This window comes from Gossypium arboreum, chromosome 11, assembly GCF_025698485.1.
Source record: "Gossypium arboreum isolate Shixiya-1 chromosome 11, ASM2569848v2, whole genome shotgun sequence".
Classification (NCBI taxonomy): Eukaryota; Viridiplantae; Streptophyta; class Magnoliopsida; order Malvales; family Malvaceae; genus Gossypium; species Gossypium arboreum.
This window is the reverse complement of record NC_069080.1, coordinates 16,072,724-16,093,935: the sequence shown is the minus strand read 5'-3', so window position 1 is coordinate 16,093,935 and position 21,212 is coordinate 16,072,724. Positions and strand designations below refer to the sequence as shown.

The 21,212-nt window shown below is 36.9% G+C and overlaps 2 non-coding genes across 2 annotated transcripts; both read right to left on the bottom strand.

Annotated features, from left to right (window-relative positions):
* Nucleotides 1–9,921: 9,921 nt before the first annotated feature.
* Nucleotides 9,922–10,028, bottom strand: LOC128284503 (small nucleolar RNA R71). The gene has a single exon (XR_008274928.1). It is a non-coding gene; the product is annotated as a small nucleolar RNA R71 (small nucleolar RNA).
* An 8,027-nt stretch (nucleotides 10,029–18,055) lies between these two features.
* Nucleotides 18,056–18,162, bottom strand: LOC128284573 (small nucleolar RNA R71). Its single transcript, XR_008274997.1, has one exon. It is a non-coding gene; the product is annotated as a small nucleolar RNA R71 (small nucleolar RNA).
* Nucleotides 18,163–21,212: the final 3,050 nt, after the last annotated feature.

Sequence of the window (21,212 nt, the reverse complement as noted above, 5' to 3'; positions counted from 1 at the left end):
TCTCTATCGGCGGGTACCTTGTCTCACATTCTGTGAACTTTTTACTAAGATAGTAAATGGTTTTTTTTTCGTTCCCGACTCGTCATGCTGACCCAATACGCACCCCATGGAATTCTCAAATACTGCCAAGTACAGTATCAACGGCTTATCGGGATTAGGTGGCATCAGTACCGGGGTGTTGGATAAGTACTGTTTGACCTTGTCGAAAGCCCTTTGGCATTCTTCATCCCATTCACCTGGGTTACGTTTCTTGAGGAGGAGAAAGACAGGGTCACATTTCTCGGTCAGTTGTGAAATGAACCGAGCAATGTAATTTAATCTTCCTAGAAAGCCTCAAACTTCTTTCTAAGTGCGCGGCGGGGATAGCTCTTGTATGGCTTTAACTTTGTCTGGATCGATCTCAATCCCTTTCTCACTAACCACGAATCCGAGCAACTTTCCAGACTTAGCTCCGAAGGTACATTTGGCTGGGTTGAGTTTTAGCTGGAATTTCCTCAACCTCAAGAATAGTTTTCTCAGGACTTATATGTGCTCCTTCTCTATTCGGGACTTAGCTATCATGTCATCAACATAGACCTCGATTTCTTTATGCATCATGTCGTGAAAAAGGGTTACCATGGCTCTTTGATAAGTTGCCCCCGCATTCTTCAGTCCAAACGGCATCACCTTATAACAGAACGTGCCCCACATGGTTACAAACATGGTTTTCTCCATATCTTCAGGATGCATCTTAATCTGGTTGTATCCCAAAAAACCATCCATGAATGAAAACAGTGAATGTCCCGCTGTGTTGTCCACTAGGGTGTCGATATGAGGTAGTGGGAAATTGTCTTTTGGGCTGGCTTTATTCAAATCTCTGTAGTCCACACACATTCGCACTTTTCCATCTTTCTTAGGGACAGGGACGATGTTGGCTACCCAATCTGAGTATTTTACCACCTTCAGAAATCCAGCGTCAAACTGCTTTCGAACCTCTTCCTTTATTTTTAGCAAGACATCGGGCCTCATTCTTTGGAGTTTTTGCTGAATTGGCTTACACTCTTCTTTTATGGGAAGTCGATGCACCACGATGTCAGTGTCCAACCCGGGCATATCTTGGTATAACCATGCGAAGACATCTTTGAATTCTTAAAGTAATTCAATGAGGTCTCGCTTCATTTCCGCAGTGATACATGTTCCGATCTTCACCTCTTTTCCTTCTCCTAAGCTCACAATTTTGATTGATTCTTTGTGAGGTAGGATTTGTTTCTTGTCTTGTTCTACCATCCTCAACAAATTAGTAGATAGGTTACAGCCTTGGTCATCTTCAAAATCCTGAGAATCATCCATACACACATCTTGTTCGAAAGGAAATTTTGAGTCGCTAGCATTGTCACTCGTATCATTAATATCTGGGGACCTGTTATGAGGACGAAGGCAGATACAAAGAATCAAAAGAATTCGAGATGTTTATTTACGTGATATGATTATGAATGACGAATGAAAGTGTATTTAAAAGAATGTTTCAAGAATAAAAGAATTTGAAAGTAATCATTTGTATGGTTATGAATGAAATTGAAAGGACGAGATAACATATGCTCAAAAATGATAATAACTGTGCATTTTATTGAAATATTGTTTTTAAACATCAGCCTATTTCACAAAAGATTCTTATTACTCCTAGGCCTAGAGCAATAAGTGTGTTTTGGACATTACTCTGTATTCGTTCTAAAAACTACAGGGATCTCTTCCGCAGTCCAGTTGTCCAGAACACTTTCAGGTGTGTAAGGGCCAATGTCCGATAAACTTTCTCTTCCGGTCTCCTCTTCGTACATGACGTTGATGTCCAAACTTTCCAGGCTTTTTTCTATAGCTCCCATTATTGATGTGTCTCTTTCAGGATGGATGATTCCCCCGGACACAAATGTTTTCGATATATGGGGGAATATCATTGGTTCCCACTTGATTTCCTTCCCCGTTAATCTAGCTCTCATTCTTTCCTGCTTCTTTTCCAGCTCCCTTCTCCTTTGTTTTGCATCCGGCTTAAATCCTAAGCCGAAGCGGTCTCTCTTGTCTTTCAGTATTGGCGTTTCAGTTCTTCCTTGTAGATGTCTCCCAAGTCCTCTTCCGGGTAGGGCCCCTTTTCCAAATGTCAGCTGGAGGCTCATCCTCGTGGTTTTGGACAATTTAGGCACCAAAATTTTACTTCCCTCGGTGATGAATGTTGCGTTAACAAATTCCAATGATCGAAATGAGCATTCGATTGCTTCTTCATCTGTCTCCAAATAGGGTGCATTATTGCTCACAGTTGCAATAATATCTTCTTCAGCCTTAATCGTTATTAACCTTCCCCCCGACACCAGCTTCAATTTTTGATACAATGAGGAAGGTACTGCCCCAGCTGAATGTATCCAGGGCCTCCCCAATAAGCAACTATATGAGGGCTTGATGTCCATTACAAGGAAATCCACCTCATATATGTTTGGCCTAATCTGAAGGGGTACCTCGATTCTGCCCATCACCTTTCTCTCCGTGCCATCGAATGCCTTCACGATGTTCTGGCACTCCTTCATGTGAGAGCTGTCTATAGGTAATCTGTTCAGCGTGGTCAATGGCAGGACGTTCAGGGCGGATCCATTGTCAATTAGTACGCCTGTCAGCGTATACCCTTTACAACGTGTGGTGATATGCAGAGCTTTAGTCGACCCTATAACTTTCTTGATTTCTTTTCTACTATTTAGAATATGTATTGTAGTGTGCGTATCTCGTCCCCCCTTTCTTTAGCCGATCCTCAAAGACCAAGCCTTAGCCACCATGCAACCACCACAAACGGTTGTCGACGGATGGTAGATTACCCCATTCAAACTCGTTTGAAGCCACGTTTGAAGTTCTAGCACTTCCAACCGCAAGGAATCAAAAGAAGGGAGTCCCCACCTCCGTTGGATTTAGGCTTTAACGGAGAAGAAAACTCCAACAGTGTCCCAACGGTTCAGGTGAGGCTTTCACCTTTATCCTTTTCCCTTCTTTTATTTTCTTCTTTGTAAACGATGCGAAAAATGAATAAATAGTAAATAAATAAAGAAAAACAGAGGAACAGTAAAGAAAAAAAAAATAAAAATGCTATCAGATTTCCAGAAAAACCACCTTTCAATAATCTCTTTTGTATTCAATCCCTTTGATTTTTTTTCCTTCTTTTTTTTTATTTTGATGTGAAGAACGAAAAGGAAAATAAAAAAGATCAAGAAAAAAGAACGTAATAAACCCGAGATTCAAAGCAGGAAATCACCTTGCTCTCTTTTTTGCTTTCTATTACTTCTGTATGCGTGTGTTCGTAACCCTTACAAGAATCAAAAGCTTGGCTTTTTATAGCCGAAGAAAAGAAAAAAAGAAAAAAAAATGAAAAACGCCCTTTTTCAATTGCTGTTCTGCTATTTTTTGTTTTTGTTTGCTGCCGTGTGGTTTGTCCTTTTTGCAGGTAGAGTACGGACGTGCGTTGGCCCTTGGCGTGAGGCGTACGGGGCTGTGTTGGCGTGGTTACTGGAGACTGGGGCGTACGGAGGCGATGTGGTTGCTGCTCGTGAAGGCTGCGGCGCGAGGACCCTTCTGCCCTAGGGTTTGCCAAAGTTTGGCTTGGCTTTCGGGCTATGGGTCATGTAACTGGACTAATGGGGTATTGGGTCCTCTGTAACCTTAGCGTTTTGGGCCTGTTCTAGTAGTTGGGCCACGGGTCTTGGTAATTGGACTGTAAAATTGGACCGTGGTTATTTATATTTTATTTTTATTATTTATTTTTGGGTTTCAAGGGAGGCCGGGCAAATTGGCCTATTTACATGTATAATTTGTATCAATTCAATTTAGAACAAAATTGTATTTTCATGTTGAGTTTGTATAAATTTTGTATGTGTCAAACATTATAAGTTTATCTAAAACTTAACACATTACTAATTAATTCTATGTGTATGTTCATCTAATTAGTTTTATTTTATATCATTTCATATTTTTATTACAATCAACTTCTATAACAGTTTAAATTGTTTGTTAAGATTTTGCCTGTTATAGAGAGGTAGCTATTATACATTTATAACATGTTATAGAGAGATAATCATTGTAAGTTTACCATAGAATTTATATTGTGAATTTCTATCAAATAAAAAAGTGAAAATTATGTTCAAAAAAGAAAAAAAAGTCGAATCAAAACAACAAAAATTAAAAGGCGTATAACATGTTCATGCATTATTACTTTAATACCAATTTCATTTTACATTCTTTTATATGATTAATTATAAAGTTCATAAATCTAACAAGTACAATAAATCAATGAGTTACCAACTAAATTAATTAATTTATCATGAGTTACTAAATTCAAATAATCAATTTATAAGTTTATGATTATTCAAATTCATTGTAGAATATTTAATTAGGGAAATTAATAGTTTATTGAATTGATATCTTTAATTCCACTCATTGAAGATTATTTTCATTTAATAAAAATATAATTAATAATTTTTAACATGAAATTTAATCATTTTATTGAAATAATATTTTAATTAAGATTATTTTATTTATTTAATAATAATTAATAGGTTTGCTTATATGAAATAACTATAATATTACATAAAAATTTAGATCATATGTTGTTATAAAGAACAAATTTAATAAAGAACATACTTCATAACTGTAGGTGTTGCCGTCATACTTGAAAAGCTATTATAGAGGGTTAAAATAAAGCATAAAAATTAGTTCTTCTAAAAACTTGACTATTATAAAGAGGGTTAATTGTATTTTTACTTGTTTAAATATATCATAAGTCTCAATACTTTTATTTATAGGAATTTAATTTCTCTACTTTTCAAATTTAAAATTTATGTTCAATTATTAATAGTATTAAAATTATTTTTAAAATTCAAATTCATTATAACATCATTTTTACTTGGCATTGTATTAAAATCTTTGCCCTCACATATTTTCCATTCAAAGAAAAAAACTGACCTAATTTTCTGAAAGGACATATTCTATCATTTATATACCTCATATTATGAAAAAAAAAAACCTAATGGGGTATTTTTATTTTTAAAAAAGTGTTTTGTTTTGTTTTTAATTTTAATATTTGAATTTTAATAATATTTTAAATTATATATTTAGGGATTATTTTGTATTTATTTTCATAACGTTTTTAAAGATGTGCATCCAACCTATTCATATACTTTCAACATTATTATTACCTTCTTTTTTTACTTTATTTTTTAGATATAGAGCATATATATTTATTTAAAATGATTGGTAGACATTTTAACTCTTTGAGTTGACTTTTAAGATATGTACTTAATCTGTTCAAAATATTAAACAAAATAAAATTATTTTTTCTAAATTATTCTTTTAATTTTTAAATTCAAACTTTTTATTTCATTATTTAAAAGATGCAAATAAAGGGTTGGCCCACATTATAACTACTGGGATATTGATTTGAAATATTCATTCACACGTCAGCATTCATGTCCATCCCAAATAAATTATTAAAATTAAATTCATATTATTAATTTCTTTTTAAATTTTATATTTGAAGGTGTTGGTGCACTTCTTGATTTGTAAGTCGATTTAAAATTTATTCCTCACCAGATGAGGAAAAAAGTCAAAAAGAGAAAAATAAAAAATAAAATAAAATGTTTTCAACTCCATCCGTCCGTTGATGTAACTTAATTTATACAATTGGTTTTGGGGAATTTAATTATAAATAAAGAGTCTTCCTCTCATTTGTAATCATTCATTTATTTCATTCTTTTGTAGTGAATACTAGAAGTGAGCATGGGCCGGGCTTGGCCGGGTTCAAGTCAAGCTCGACTAAAAATTCAAGCCCGTTTGTTAGAATTGGGCCCGACCTGAAAAATGGGCTAAAAATTTTGCCTAAGCCCGACCCGGATAAAAATGCTAAAACTCGGGCCCAATCTGGCTCGCCCATATTAATTTATATATAATTTTAAAATATATATATAATACATCAAAAATACTAAAAATATCAAAATAAATATTTCCCAACAAATTGAAAATAAATTTTAAAAATATGTACACTTAAATAACACTAAGATAGATGCAACTTAATAAGTAAATGTGTCTAAAATAATAACAAAATTAATAAATGTTTTAAAATAATAACAAAATTAACAATAAAATAAGTTTTATACAATATCTAAACAATAACAACAAAATAGTAGCAACATAATAGTAAATTGGTAGTAAAATAAGGAGAAAAATAACAAGAAAATAATATTTAAAAAATCATATTTTTTTATCCTTTAGTGAATTCGGGTCGGGCCAGGCCCGGTAAAAAATTCCTTACCCGAGGCCCGGCTTGCTTTTTAAACAAGTCTTATTTTTTTGTCCAAGCCCATTTTTCGGACTTATATTTTTGTCCAAACCCTCCCACATTTTGAGCGGGCCTTCGGGCTGGGTTGGGTGGCCCTTACCCATGCTCACCTCTAGTGAATACTAATTGAGAGCATTTACTCAAACACCTTGTGTGTTTTGATTTTCTGTGGTTATTCTGTTCTTTTGAACTTTCTTTTGTTTTTGAGTTGATTCCATTTTATTTTCAATGCCTTAAGAGAATTTCTATCAAGAATTCTCACTTTGCGAGAGTTAGCCTAACTTAAGCGCATTTGAAGCGAAGAAATTGCCTAAAGCTGTACGGATTGCGAGACAAAAGTTCTATCCCTATGATAGTTGGTATCCGGGACAAGGTTGTGAAGGCACCGATCAAGATGACGAAAGAAGTTTCCGGTCAGATTGATCCAAATAAAACCCGGTAGGATGGCCAAGAAAGTAAGTCAATCGAGGGACATGCTGTCAACTTTGAGAGGATGAGTGGTCAATCTCGAGGAGTCTGTAGGGGACATAAGGGAGACACTCGAGGCGGTTGAGGGATGCACCAATGAGTTGGACCTAATGAAAGAGAAACTCATGGACTTTGTGTTAGATTCTTTCGATTCCACTAAGGAAAAGCTGACTGGAAGGGATGATGCTCTTAAGGCCATGGTAACAGCCTTGAAGGAAGAGATCTCAGAGCTTAAAAGGGAGTTCACGATTTACAAGGTTGCTTTGAGTAGTAGGATGTTGGCATTGAGGCTGAACCAACGAGCAATAGATGTTCCCAAATCGAAGAAATTCAAGGGTGTAAGGTCTGCGAAGGAAGTGGATAACTTCTTGTGGGAAATAAAATAATACTTTCGAGCAATGGACGTTGAGGATAATACCATTAAGGTAAACACTGCTTCAATTTGTTTTACTAATGTTACTCTCCTGTGGTGGCGACGTAGGTCCATGGATGAAAACATGGAGGGATAGTGATTGAAACTTGGGATTAGTTTCAAAAAGAGGTGAAAAAGCAGTTTTACCCACAGTATGTCAAGGAGGAGGCTTGGGCTAAGTTACGTTGGCTTACGTCACAAGGCACTGCTCAGGAGTTTAGTGAGCTGATGCTTCAAATCTCTAACTTTAAGGAGAAAGAAACATTCTAATGGTTTGAAGACGGGTTGAAGTTGTGGGAAAAACATGAGTTGCGTCGACAAGGTATCACTGAGCTTACTATAGCCATAACCAAGGCAGAGTCCTTTGTCGAGCTTGGTCCGAGGAAAGACAAGTTTGAAACTTAAAAGCCCAAAGAGATAGGCAATGGTAGGGGAGACCATAAGGAAGAACGAGACAAAAATGACAACAGGGACAATGGTAAGAATGGTGGGAATAGAAAGTGGAAACCCAAGAACAAACCAAAAAATCCAGTGAAATGTTTTTTTTTTTTGTAATGGTCCGCATATTATGGGGTACTATTCGAAATGATCTGTTTTTTCTACCATTGAAGGGGAAGATGATCCAGATAAAGAAATAATTAGGCTTAGTTCTATCATGAGTGGTGTCGATGATAAACCGTAATTTATACATATTTTTACCCCATGCTTAATGTATTTTATGGATGATTTTCTATTAAAATTGGTGAATTCGATGCTCCTAATGCTTTAATTTCATGTTTTATACTTAGGAGAGCATAGGAGAGCGAAAGGAGCGATAAACGGACCAAAAACAGAGAAAAATAGGCCAAAGTACGAATTCAACTCGGCCTGGACCTCCTCACACGGGCAGACCACACGGCCGTGTCAATTTGGCAGATTCAAAGCACGACTCACACAAGCGTGTCCCTGCCGAGCCCAAGTTGAGTCCAATTCGGAAAAGGCCAATTTTGAGGGCTTCTAAGCATTCTAAAGCCTATAAATACACCCTAGAGGAGGAAAGTAAGGGGACACAGAGGGAGGAAGGAAGGAATTACTCGAAGGAAGCCGATTGATCTATCTCAGAAGCCGGATTCATCATCAAGATTGAAGATCTCCCCTCAATTTCCCTTCAGGAGTTTTGGGTTTACTTTATGTTTTGTATTCATTATTCTTTTGAGATGTTTTCCTTTTTAGTTATGAACAAATCCCCTAAATACCTAAGGGGAATGAAACCTCAGACGAATCTTGTTATTAATTTCTGAATTGTATGATAAATATTTAACTTGTTCTTAATTATGTGTTTTTAATTCTTGTTTTGATATCCTAGGATACTGATTCAAGATAAGCTCTTATTCAGAGGAGGAATAAACCCTGTCTAAGAATACATTTGTCACAATTAAGCGGAGTTGATTGCGCGCCTAGAGATAGGGTGACAAGATTTTTCTGGATTAGGGTGAAACCTAATAAGGGGATCCATAGATCGAGTTAATTCAACCCTAGAGCGTTAATTAGATAAAAGTCTCAATTATTTAATCAGGGATTAGACGTTATTAGTCTTGAATAGGGATAATAACATAACTTAGGGATCTCTACGAAACAAGTTAAATGAATAAATCGTCCGATTCGGAGTCAGAATAACAAGTGAAGTCTAGGTGGATTTTTTCTTAGGTATTGTCTTAATTCAATCGTTTCCCAAAAGTAATCCTCTAATTCTACTTTCTGTGAATTCTTAGTTTAGATAATTAGTTATTTAAAACATAACCACCTTATTCTTAGGCTAGATAATAAAAAGACAGCCATTACTAGTACTTTTAGCTCCTTTGGGTTCGACAATCCGGTCTTGCTAAAACTATACTACTGTTCGATAGGTACTCTTGCCTACATCGCGATAATAGTTAGTTTTAAGAATGATTAATTATAAATATTTAAAACTTACCTGTCACGAAAATCGTGATCAAGTTTTTGGCGCCGTTGTCGGGGAACTAAGATATTAGGAACGCTCAATTTTTATTACTTTAGCTATTTATTTTCCTTACAATTTAATTTTATTTATTTATTGTTATTATTTATTAATTTATTTTTTCTTTCTCTTGGCAGGTTTTTATAGTTTATGACTAGAAGAAACCCATCAGGACCACTACTCTTTAACGAAGAAATCGATCGCACAGTTCGCAGAAACCAACGAGAAATAAGGCGAAGCTTAAGATACACAGAGAACGAGCAAGAGGACGATACTCAACCCCCAACCAAAGAGATGGCTGAAAACCAAGACAATCAGCTACCTCCTGTAATTACGCTTAATCAAAATCCTGCTCCACGCATTATGTATGATTATGCTAAACCTTCTTTAACAGGAACTGAATTGAGCATAGTTAGACCTACTATAACTGCAAATACTTTTGAACTAAAACCTAACACTATTCAAATGATGCAAAAATTTGTTCAGTTTGATGGTTTGCAGGATGAGGATCCCAACACTCACTTAGCAAACTTTTTGGAACTATGTGATACATTTAAAATTAATGGTGTTTCTGATGATGCCATTCGTCTTCGGTTATTCCATTTTTCATTGAGGAACAAAGCTAAACAGTGGTTGAACTCGTTACCACGAGGGTCAATTACTACTTGGGAGCAAATGACTGAAAAATTTCTATTAAAATATTTTCCACCGGCTAAAACGGCCAAATTACGTAATGATATCTCTTCGTTTGTGCAGATGGACTTAGAAACACTCTACGATGCTTGGGAGAGATACAAGGACCTTTTGAGAAGGTGCCCTCACCATGGGTTACTGATTTGGCTTCAGGTTCAAACATTCCATAATGGCCTGAATCCTTCGACTCGACAAATGGTTGACGTAGCTGCTGGCGGAACCATCAATAATAAAACACCTGAAGATGCTTATGAGTTTATAGAGGAGATGTCACTGAATAACTATCAATGGAAAGTCATGAGGACTAAGCCAACTAAAACAGCAGACGTTTATAACGTCAATTCGGTTACTATGCTGTCAAACTAGGTAGAACTTCTAAATAAAAAGATTGATGGTTTTCTTAGTTCTTCACAGGTTCACCCAGTAATACAGTGCAAAACAAGTGGAGGTGGAACAAGCCATTCGGAATACCAACCTTATGGCCACAACATGGATAACGAGTAGTTAAATTACATGGGTAATAATCATCGATCTCAAAACAATCCATATAGTAACACTTACAATGCAGGTTGGAAGAACCACCCAAACTTCTGGTGGGGCGGTCAAGGAAATCAAAGACCACAACATCCTCCGAGTTTTCAACAGCCACCCTATCAACAGGAAAAAAAACTGAACCTTGAAGAGATGCTCACAAATTTTATCTCAGTGTCAGAAACCCGTTTTTAGAATACTGAAACAACATTTAAAAATCAACAAGCGTCAATCCAAGGGCTCAAAACTCAGATAGGCCAGCTTTCTAAACTAATCTCCGAACGACCACAAAGTAGCTTGCCAAGTAATACTGAACCCAACCCAAGGGAATAGCTCAACGCGATTAATGTTCAAGATGAAGAAGGATTCGTTGAGCCTGAGCTAGAACCGAGGCAAGAAACTGTGGTAAGCAGAGGTCAAGGTGAGGTAGGTCATAATAAAAACAAATCAGTGAATGTCGAATATAAACCTTGTGTGCCATACCCCAACGCGATAAGGAAAGAGCGCTCAGATGAGCAATTTGGTAAATTTCTTAAACTCTTAAAAAAAATTACATATTAATTTACCGTTTGTTGAAGCTCTATCGCAGATGCCAAGCGCAATGAAATTTTTAAAGGAGCTTTTAGCAAATAAGTGGAAGTTGGACGAGGCGTCGCATATGGAGCTAAACGCAGTTTGCTCAGCTATTCTCCAAAATAAACTACCCAACAAACTAAAAGACCCAGGGAGTTTTACGATTCCTTGCTGAATTGGTAGTTTAGATGTTAATAATGCATTAGCTGATTTGGGGGCTAGTATTAACGTCATGCCCTACAAAATTTTTAAACAATTAGGTCTCGGGAAACCCAAACAGACTAGGATGAGCATTCAATTAGCAAACAAAACTATAAGATTTCCTAAGGGTATTATTGAATATGTGCTAGTTAAAATCGATAAATTTATATTTCCCGTTGACTTTATTATTTTAGACATAGAGGAAGATAACAACACTCCTTTGATTTTAGGAAGGCCCTTTTTAGCAATTGCTAAAACGATTATTGATGTTGGCACAGGTGAATTCACACTCCGTGTGGGAGACAAAATAATCACCCTTCAAGCTTGCAATTCTGGCAACACATCGGAAATTGAAGGTGATCGTTTAACCCATTCTACTAAAACTAACAATATAGTACAACCTACTTTGCAGGAAATGAGTCTGAAGGAAGCACATGAGTCATTCTCAAGCAGTAGCAGAGGACTTGTTCATGGAGATCGAAGGCTACAAATCGAGGAGCTAGATGAATGGCGGACGCATAAACCAAGAACACACGATAAACTAGAACTACGCCAGAACGAGCTCAACACCTTCCGACATCAACTTAAGGTTGGAGATAAAGTCTTATTAGATACCGCAGATCCTCATATTGTCACTACCACACCGAATGAAGAAATTCCTCTTACGGTACTTAGCATTTTCCCATTCGGTACAGTAAAGGTAAGTCATCCCAAGTTTGGCACTTTTAAGGTAAACAACACCCATCTAAAACCTTATTTTGATGAGAATGATAGCAAGAATAAGGAGTATAAACTCCTCAAACCCCCATAACCATTCAATGGAGAGGTAAGTCAAGCTTAGACTATAAATAAGCGCTTTTCGAGAGGTAACCCGAGCACTAACTGTATTAACTTCTTTAAATTTTAGTGTTTAACACCTAACTCACTAACGGAGCTCTTGAATATAGGTTTACCACATAGACACGAAAAAGCACACGGGCGTGCTGAGGGCCATGTGAAAACAGAGTAAAGATTTTCCCAACACAGGCTACGATAAATCGCCACGGTCGTGCGACATGGTCGTGGGCGAACCTGCCAAAATAACACGGGCGTGCGACATGCCCATGCCTTGAAACCATGGACGAACTTGTTAAATTAACACGGGCGTTCGACACGCCCGTGTCTAGCACTCGTGGTCGAACCTGTTAAATTAACACGGGCGTGGGCCTAGCTACACCGGCGTGGGAGAAGCGAACAATGCCAGATACGGCCGTGCGACACAACCGTGTGAACCAACATGCCCAAGGTACACGGGCGTGGGGAAATTGTCAGACGCGCCCAAATTCAAAATTCACGAATCACACGGGCTGAAATTAGGGAACACAAGCGTGCTCCCTGGCCGTGTGCTCCAAAATCTATAAATAGGCTGCACTATTCATTGTCTTCTTCTCTCAAAAGACCCTAACCCTAGCCGCTGCAAGTCCACAGCCTTCCCTGCCACGCCCGTACGCCGCTCTCAACTCCATTCTCGACACTCAATCTCTTTCATTTAGCGTTTGTTTACTCCTTTCTCTTTTATTTCACTGATTTATAATGCTATTTATCATAGTAATCTATATTTTTCATGTTATTTTCATCTTTCTATCACACAAATTTCATTTATAGAACAAGTTATCATCTTTTTCATGTTCAAATTCTTACTCATTACAGGATTTCTCTACTTCATTTAATTAGTTAGAAGTGAATATTCATAGTTAGGATAGTTGAAATAATCATGCCTTTTGTGTTGACATTTCTATTAATTCATATAGTATGTTGCGTTCTATTCTTTGCCATTTTTACTTTTATCACCATGCTAATTCCACAAAAATAGGTTATTGAACTTATTGTTTTAGTTAAACTTGGTAGTTGTGGCTAAACATATTTATGCATTTTTCTTTTCGAATTTAGTCGCATTTTTTTTCCTTGTCTACTCATCAAGATGAATTGATGTTTCCACTTGCAGGTATACAATGTCATCTTAACGTGGTAAAAAGGCCGCTGTCCTTGCTTCAAAGAAAAAGAAGGGAGCGTCATCTTCATCAGGTCCTACCGCGGAAGTTCGTCACCCTTTCCTGAGGTTCCCTATCGGGTCCAAAGAAAAACTCTTCCAAATACTCTGGGCCCGACCTTTAATTACGGGCCACTACATCGAATGGGCTGTAATAAAACAAGTTCAGTTGGCTGATGCGATTCGGGCTCTCCTAACTACCGACCCTTGGGAGCTTTTCTTTGAGATATCGAGCCGACGTATCTTGAGCTTACGATGGAATTATGCTCCACATTTCATCTTCAGACCGTGATGACGAACTATGATGATCCCGACACTGTTCAATTTCGTCTAGGAGGATTAATCCGCCAGCTCAACATCCCAGAATTCGGTACTGCACTGGGTTTATATACAGAGGAATTTAAGGAGGAGAATGACTTACATGCTCTCAACCGCCACATCCATCATTCTCATTTATGGTGCTGGGACGCACTAGTACCAGGTGGGGCCACCTACAATCCTATCCGCTCTAAGGCATCGGCTCTCCCTCCATCTCTGAGGTACCTACACGTCATTTTGGCTTACACGATTATAGGAATACGAGAGAGTACTCGACGCCTACTTTTTATAATGTATGTCGTACGGGCACGTCATCGACCTTGCCTATTTCATCGCCCTCGTGATTCAGTACCAGACGGAGCGGCATAGGAAGGGGGTCATTTCCATTGGCCCCTATGTTACTCGATTGGCTCGACACTTCGGGCTTCTCAGCACCGCAGCCCAAGAATCATCCTTAACCCTTATTGGCCAGATGTCTCCACAATGCATCTCGAGCGTGAGGATGATCGAAAAGCGTCGAGGAACCTACGCTCCTCAATATCGTCTCGCCCAATCTACCGAGGAGAAGGCCTACGAGGACATTCCTAATGATGTCCCTCTACAGCACGAGGACCCACCAACTTAGTCACCACTACCCTCTCGTCCAGTTCATGCGACGACTTCATATGCTGACATCTCTGAGCGCCTCACTCGATTCGAGCAGTAGCGTTTTAAACGATTTGACAATATTGATGCTACTCTAAAGCAGATTTGTCAGCACCTCCACATCTCATCGCCAGTTCCACCTCGTGAACCATCTGATAAACGCTACTAGATTTGTGGATTTGGGTGCTCTTAATCCGGTTATTTCATGTTTTGTACTCAGGAGAGTACCAAGAGTCGAAATGAGCCAAAATCGAGCTAAAAAGGGACGAAAACGGACCAAATCGAGAATATGACACGGCCTAAGCCTTGCCACACGGGCATCTCACACGCCCGTGGCCTTCGGGGGTATCGACCAAGGTTTTCATGTTCACACAGCCTGGCCATTGAGCCCACACGGCCGTGTGCAATTCAAACAGATAGAACACGGCTTGGTAATCACATCACACGGCTGTGGCACATGGCGTGTTCCTTTTTCAAAGAGTTGTATTTTACACAGAAAAGGATACTTAGGGAGGAAGAAAGCCAATACAAAGCCTATATAAACAGCCTAAGTGTGACCTAGAAGGGGACCACTCTTTCCAGAACTTTTCTGGAAGACAGAACCATACGCCAGAAATTACTTGAAGAAAGCCAGACGATCCATCTCAAAAGCAGGAGCTACTCCAAGACTAAAGATCTCTCTTAGAATTCCTTCAGGGATTTTAGAGTTTTCTTTATGTTTTGTTATTTTCAGAGTTTTCTTTATGTTTTGTTATTTTCATACTTTTGAGATGTACTCTTATTTTATTATGAACTAAACCCCTTACATACCTAAGGGGGATAAAACCTATGATGGATCTTGTTATTATTATCTGAACTGTATGATAAATACTTGATTTGTTCTTAATTATGTGTTCTTAATGCTTGAGTTAATATTTCGGGTATTAATTCATGATTTTATGTGCTTATGTAGAGGAGGAATAGACCCTGCCTCAGAGTAGATTTGGCATAATTAAGCGGAGTTGATCGAACGCCTAGAAATAGGGTTACGAGATTTTATTAAATTAGGGTGAAACCTAATAAGGGGATCCATAGATCGAGTTAATGCAACCCTAGAGTGTTAATTAGAGAAAAGTCTCGGTTATTCAATTTAGGGATTAGACGTTATTAGTCTTAGATAGGGATAATAACTTAACTTAGGGATCTCTATGGAACAAGTCAAGTGAATAAATCGTCCGGTTCAGAGTCAGATAACAAGTGAAATCTAGGTGGATTCCTCCTTGGGTGTCGTCTTTATCAATTGCTTTTCTTCAAGTCTTTTTCCAAATTTTCTCTTTGCTTTAATTAAATCGGTTAATTATTTTAAATAATTAGTTAATTAAAACAAACCCTTTTATTCTTGGGCTAGATAATAAAAAGATAGTTATTACTAGTACTTTTCGTTCCCTTGGGTACGATATCCCGGTCTTGCCATTACTATACTATTGTTTGATAGGTGCGTTTGCCTTTTCGTCGTGATAATAGTTAGTCTAGGTTTGATCTTCATTATAAATATTTATTACTTGTTACGGATCACGCGATCACCATCCAGTGATGAAGATGTTTAAAAAAATTTATTTATTTATTTATGTTTTTAATTTTTATTAAAACTACTTTTTATTTTTTATTAGACTTTAGAATTTTATTTTTTTTTTAATCATCAATTTCAATTATTTCTTTATGAGTAATTATTCTTCCTAATATCCTCTAAAAAGTTCCTTATTTTATCACAGTTATATAGAGCTCCTAAGCTCATCATCGCATGCGAATTAAAAACTCCATCGGGAACGGTTCTCCACATTTATTTTGAAACTAAATAAAATGTATGATAAACCATAATTTATACATATTTTTACCCCATGCTTAACACATTTTATGGATGATTTTCCATTAGAATTGGTGAATTCGATGCTCCTAATGCTTTAATTTCATGTTTTATACTTAGGAGAGCATAGGAGAGCGAAAGGAACGAGAAACGGGCCAAAAATAGAGAAAAATGAGCCAAAGTAAAAATTCAACACGGCTTGGACCTCCTCACACGGACAGACCTCACGGCCGTGTTAATTTGGCAGATTCAAAGCACGACTCACACGAGCGTGTCCCTGCCAAGCCCAAGTTGAGTCCAATTCGGAAAAGGCCAATTTTGAGGGCTTCTATGCATTCTAAAGCCTATAAATGCACCCTAGAGGAGGTAAGTAAGGGGGCACAGAGGGAGGAAGGAAGAAATTACTCGAAGGAAGCCTATTGATCCATCTTAGAAGCCGGATTCATCATCAAGACTGAAAATCTCCCCTCAATTTCCCTTCAGGAGTTTTGGGTTTTCTTTATGTTTTGTATTCATTATTCTTCTGAGATGTTTTCCTTTTTAGTTATGAACTAAATCCCCTAAATACCTAAGGGGAATGAAACCTAAAATGAATCTTGTTATTATTTTCTGAATTGTATGATAAATATTTAACTTGTTCTTAATTATGTATTCTTAATTCCTGTTTTGATATCCCAGGATAAGATAAGCTCTTATTCAGAGGAGGAATAGACCCTGTCTAAGAGTACATTTGTCACAATTAAGCGGAGTTGATTGCGCACCTAGAGATAGGGTGGCAAGATTTTGCCGGATTAGGGTGAAACCTAATAAGGGGACCCATAGATTGAGTTAATACAACCCTAGGGTGTTAATTAGAGAAAAGTCTCAATTATTCAATCTAGCGATTAGACGTTATTAGTCCTGAATAGGGATAATAACATAACTTCAGGATCTCTACGGGACAAGTTAAATGAATAAATCATCTGATTCAGAGCTAGAATAACAAGTAAAGTCTAGGTGGATTTTTCCTTAGGTATTGTCTTAATTCAATCGTTTCCCAAAAGTAATCCTCCTATTCTACTTTTTGTGAATTCTTAGTTTAGATAATTAGTTAGTTAAAACAAAACCACCTTATTCTTAGGCTAGATAATAAAAAGACAGTCATTACTAGTACTTTTAGTTTATTTGGGTTCGACAATCTGGTATTGCTAAAACTATACTACTATTCGATAGGTACACTTGCCTACATCGCGATAATAGTTAGTTTTAAGAACGATTAATTATAAATATGTAAAACTTACCTGTCACGAAAATCGCGATCAAGTTTTTGACGCCGTTGCCGGGGAACTAAGATATTAGTAACGCTCAATTTTTATTACTTTAGCCATTTATTTTTCTTACAATTTAATTTGATTTAATTTTTATTATTTATTAATTTACTTTTTCTTTCTCTTGGCAGGTTTTTATAGTTTATGACTAGAAGAAACCCCTCAGGACCACTACTCTTTGACGAAAAAATCGATCGCACAGTTCCTAGAAACCAACGGGAACTAAGGCGAAGCTTAAGATACACAGAGAACGAGCAGGAGGACGATACTCAACCCCCAACCGAAGAAATGGCTGAAAACCAAGACAATCAGCTACCTCCTGTAATTGTGGTTAATCAAAATCTTGTTCCACGCACTATGTATGATTATGCTAAACCTTATTTTACAGGAACTGAATCGAGCATAGTTAGACCTACTGTAGCTGCAAATACTTTTGAAGTAAAACTTAACACTGTTCAAATGATACAACAATTTGTTCAGTTTGATGGTTTGTAAGATGAGGATACCAACGCTCACTTAGCAAACTGTTTGGAACTAAGCGATACATTTAAAATTAATGGTGTTTCTGATGATGCCATTCGTCTTCGGTTATTCCCTTTTTCATTGAGTAACAAAGCTAAACAGTGATTGAACTCGTTGCCACGAGGGTCAATTACTACTTGGGAGCAAATGACTGAAAAATTTCTATTAAAATATTTTTCGCCGGCTAAAACGGCTAAATTACGTAATGATATGTCTTCGTTTGTGCAGATGGACTTAGAAACACTTTACGATGTATGGGAGAGATACAATGACCTTTTGAGAATATGCCCTCACCATGGGTTGACGCAGCTGCTGGCGGAAGCATCAATAATATAACACCTGAAGCTGCTTATGAGTTTATAGAGGAAATGTCACTGAATAACTATCAGTGGCAAGTCATGAGGACTAAGCCAACTAAAACAGTAGGCGTTTATAACGTCTATTTGATTACTATGCTGTCAAACCAGGTAGAACTTCTAAATAAAAAGATTGATGGTTTTCTTAGTTCTTCACAGGTTCACCTAGTAATGCAGTACGAAGCAAGTGGATGTCGAATAAGCCATTCGGAATACCAACCTTATGGCCACAACATGGAAAACGAGCAGTTAAATTACATGTGTAATAATCCTCGATCTCAAAACAATCCATATAGTAACACTTACAATGCAGGTTGGAGGAACCACCCAAATTTCTCATGGGCCGGTCAAAGAAATCAAAGACCACAACATCCTTCGATTTTTCAACAGCCACCCTATCAACAGGAAAAGAAACCAAACCTTAAAAAAATGCTCACAATGTTTATCTCGGTGTCAGAAACCCATTTTCAGAACACCGAAACAACACTTAAAAATTAACAAACGTCAATCTAAAGGCTCGAAACTTAGAGAGGCTAGCTTTCTAAACTAATCTCTGAACGACCACAAGGTAGCTTGCCAAGTAATACTGAACCCAACCCAAGGGAATAGCTCAACGCGATTAATGTTCAAGATAAAGAAGAATTAGTTGAACCTGAGCCGGAACCGAGGCAAGAAACTGTAGTAAGCAGAGGTCAAGGTGAGGTAGGTCATAATAAAAATAAATCAGTGAATGTCGTATATAAACCTCGTGTGCCATACCCCAACGCGACAGGGAAAGACCGCTCAGATGAACAATTTGGTAAATTCCTTAAACTCTTAAAAAATTACATATTAACTTACCATTTATTGAAGCTCTATCGCAGATGCCAAACACAATGAAATTTTTAAAGGAGCTTTTAGCAAATAAGCGGAAGTTGGACGAGGCTTAGCATGTAGAGCTAAACGCAGTTTGCTCAGCTATTCTCCCAAATAAACTACCCAAAAAATTAAAAGACCCAGGGAGTTTTACGATTCCTTGCTTAATTGGTAGTTTAGATGTTAATAATGCATTAGCTGATTTGAGGGCTATTATTAACGTCATACCCTACAAAATGTTCAAAAAATTAGGTCTCGGGAAACCCAAACAGATTAGGATGAGCATTCAATTAGCAGACAAAACTATAAGATTTCCTTGGAGTGCTGCTCTCCAAAACTCCACTTCGAGGAATTCATCATACAAGTGTAAGAATATGCCAAAGGATCAATCACGAGATGGTTGTAATAACATACTTGATTTATCATGTTTATTTATATAAGGCGTTGCCATTATTATTTCAGTTTCTTTTCTGTGTACATAAATAAACTGTTTTATAATAATGTCCTGAGAATAACATGATTATTCTTAAAAGATCCTTAGTCAAGTATTATTGTTGGCTAGGACAACAATAATGCATTAAGACTAACATGTAGTTGATTGATGATAAAGAGTTGTCATTGATATGGAGTGTCAAAATCAATGCATGAATATGTGTGTTAGAGAACAACATATTGGACTGACCTCCTATGAGTATGTTTCTTGGATTATTATGTAATTGTCACAACATTACTCATAGTGATTAATATGTATATGATCCTCATACTTGAGATCATCATTTTCCCAACATCATGAGTTGTATATTTTGATATAGTCAAATGAACATCGTAATTGGTTGTTCTATAAATACTGATGTTGGATATACCACAATCTATGTAGAGGGATATGGTTGATCAATATAGGATAAGTCTCTCCTACATAATTGGAGTAATATCTTAGGCCACTTGATTGAGTGAGACTAGAAATGCATGGCCATGCTCAAATAAGTTTATATGAGATGTCATACTTATTTGTGTATCATAGTTCACTTAAGGTATCAAGAAACATGGGATGGACTATGCAAGTGTGACTATTCCATGACTTGTGTCCATTCCAAAGATATAGGACTTAAGGATTAATGCATTAAAGGTTAATCATAAAAGGTTATGTCGAATCACGACTTCTCGTAACTTAGGTAGCAATGATGCATTGCTAGATGCCACTCATTGTTTGTAACATTAGAATCGTTCTAATATTACTACTAACGTTACAAGAACCTATAGGGTCACACCCTATGGTTGAAATGAATAGAGTAAAACATAGTTGGTATTGTATTCTGATTATCAGATGAATTAAATTAATTATAGAATTAATTTAACTGGGCAATCAAATTGTTGAACATACTATACGTACAAGGATGTTGTACACATAATCAAAACATAATTTCATTAGTATATGAATTTGGTTCGTATATAAGTTTAAATAAATATAGCTTACCGAAATCTTTATTATAATTAATGTAATTATAATTTTCAGTTAAACATTATTATATTTATTTTAATGATGACTATTATGTTCAGATTAATTTTAATGAATTAATATTCATTAAAAAGATATACCAATTAAAAGGGTGTTATATATCGCAAGGGTAAAACCCTAAAGAGATAATATATAAATAAGCCCGAAATTATGCTAAAGGGTCTAGCAGCCGTCAAGCATAAAAATCACTGAAATAGTTTCTGAGATTTTTCTATCGTTCATTGTCAACTAGGTGGACTACATAGAGGCCGACATCAGAAAGGTTGCGGCTTGGTTCGATAGTGGTTCAGGATTCCCGTTGCCTAAGCGTCGCTGTCTACTCAGATTGAAGTTTCGATACTTTGGAATCCTTTTATCACCCCGATACATTCCTTACACATGGATCTATGGTTTGGATTGCCGAATTATCTTTAATTATTTTACTTTTCCATTGCGCCTTGGAGGCACCGACGTTCCAACAACAAGAAGTTTCACTTCTCTACCTATCTTATTTTTATATTTTTATATATATCTTTGTACATTGAGGGCAATGTACATCTTAAGTATGGGAGGGTATTTATTTCACTATCAGAAAAATCCCTGAATGACTGCCTTGTTATCTTGAAAAGCTCTCATATCGTATTTA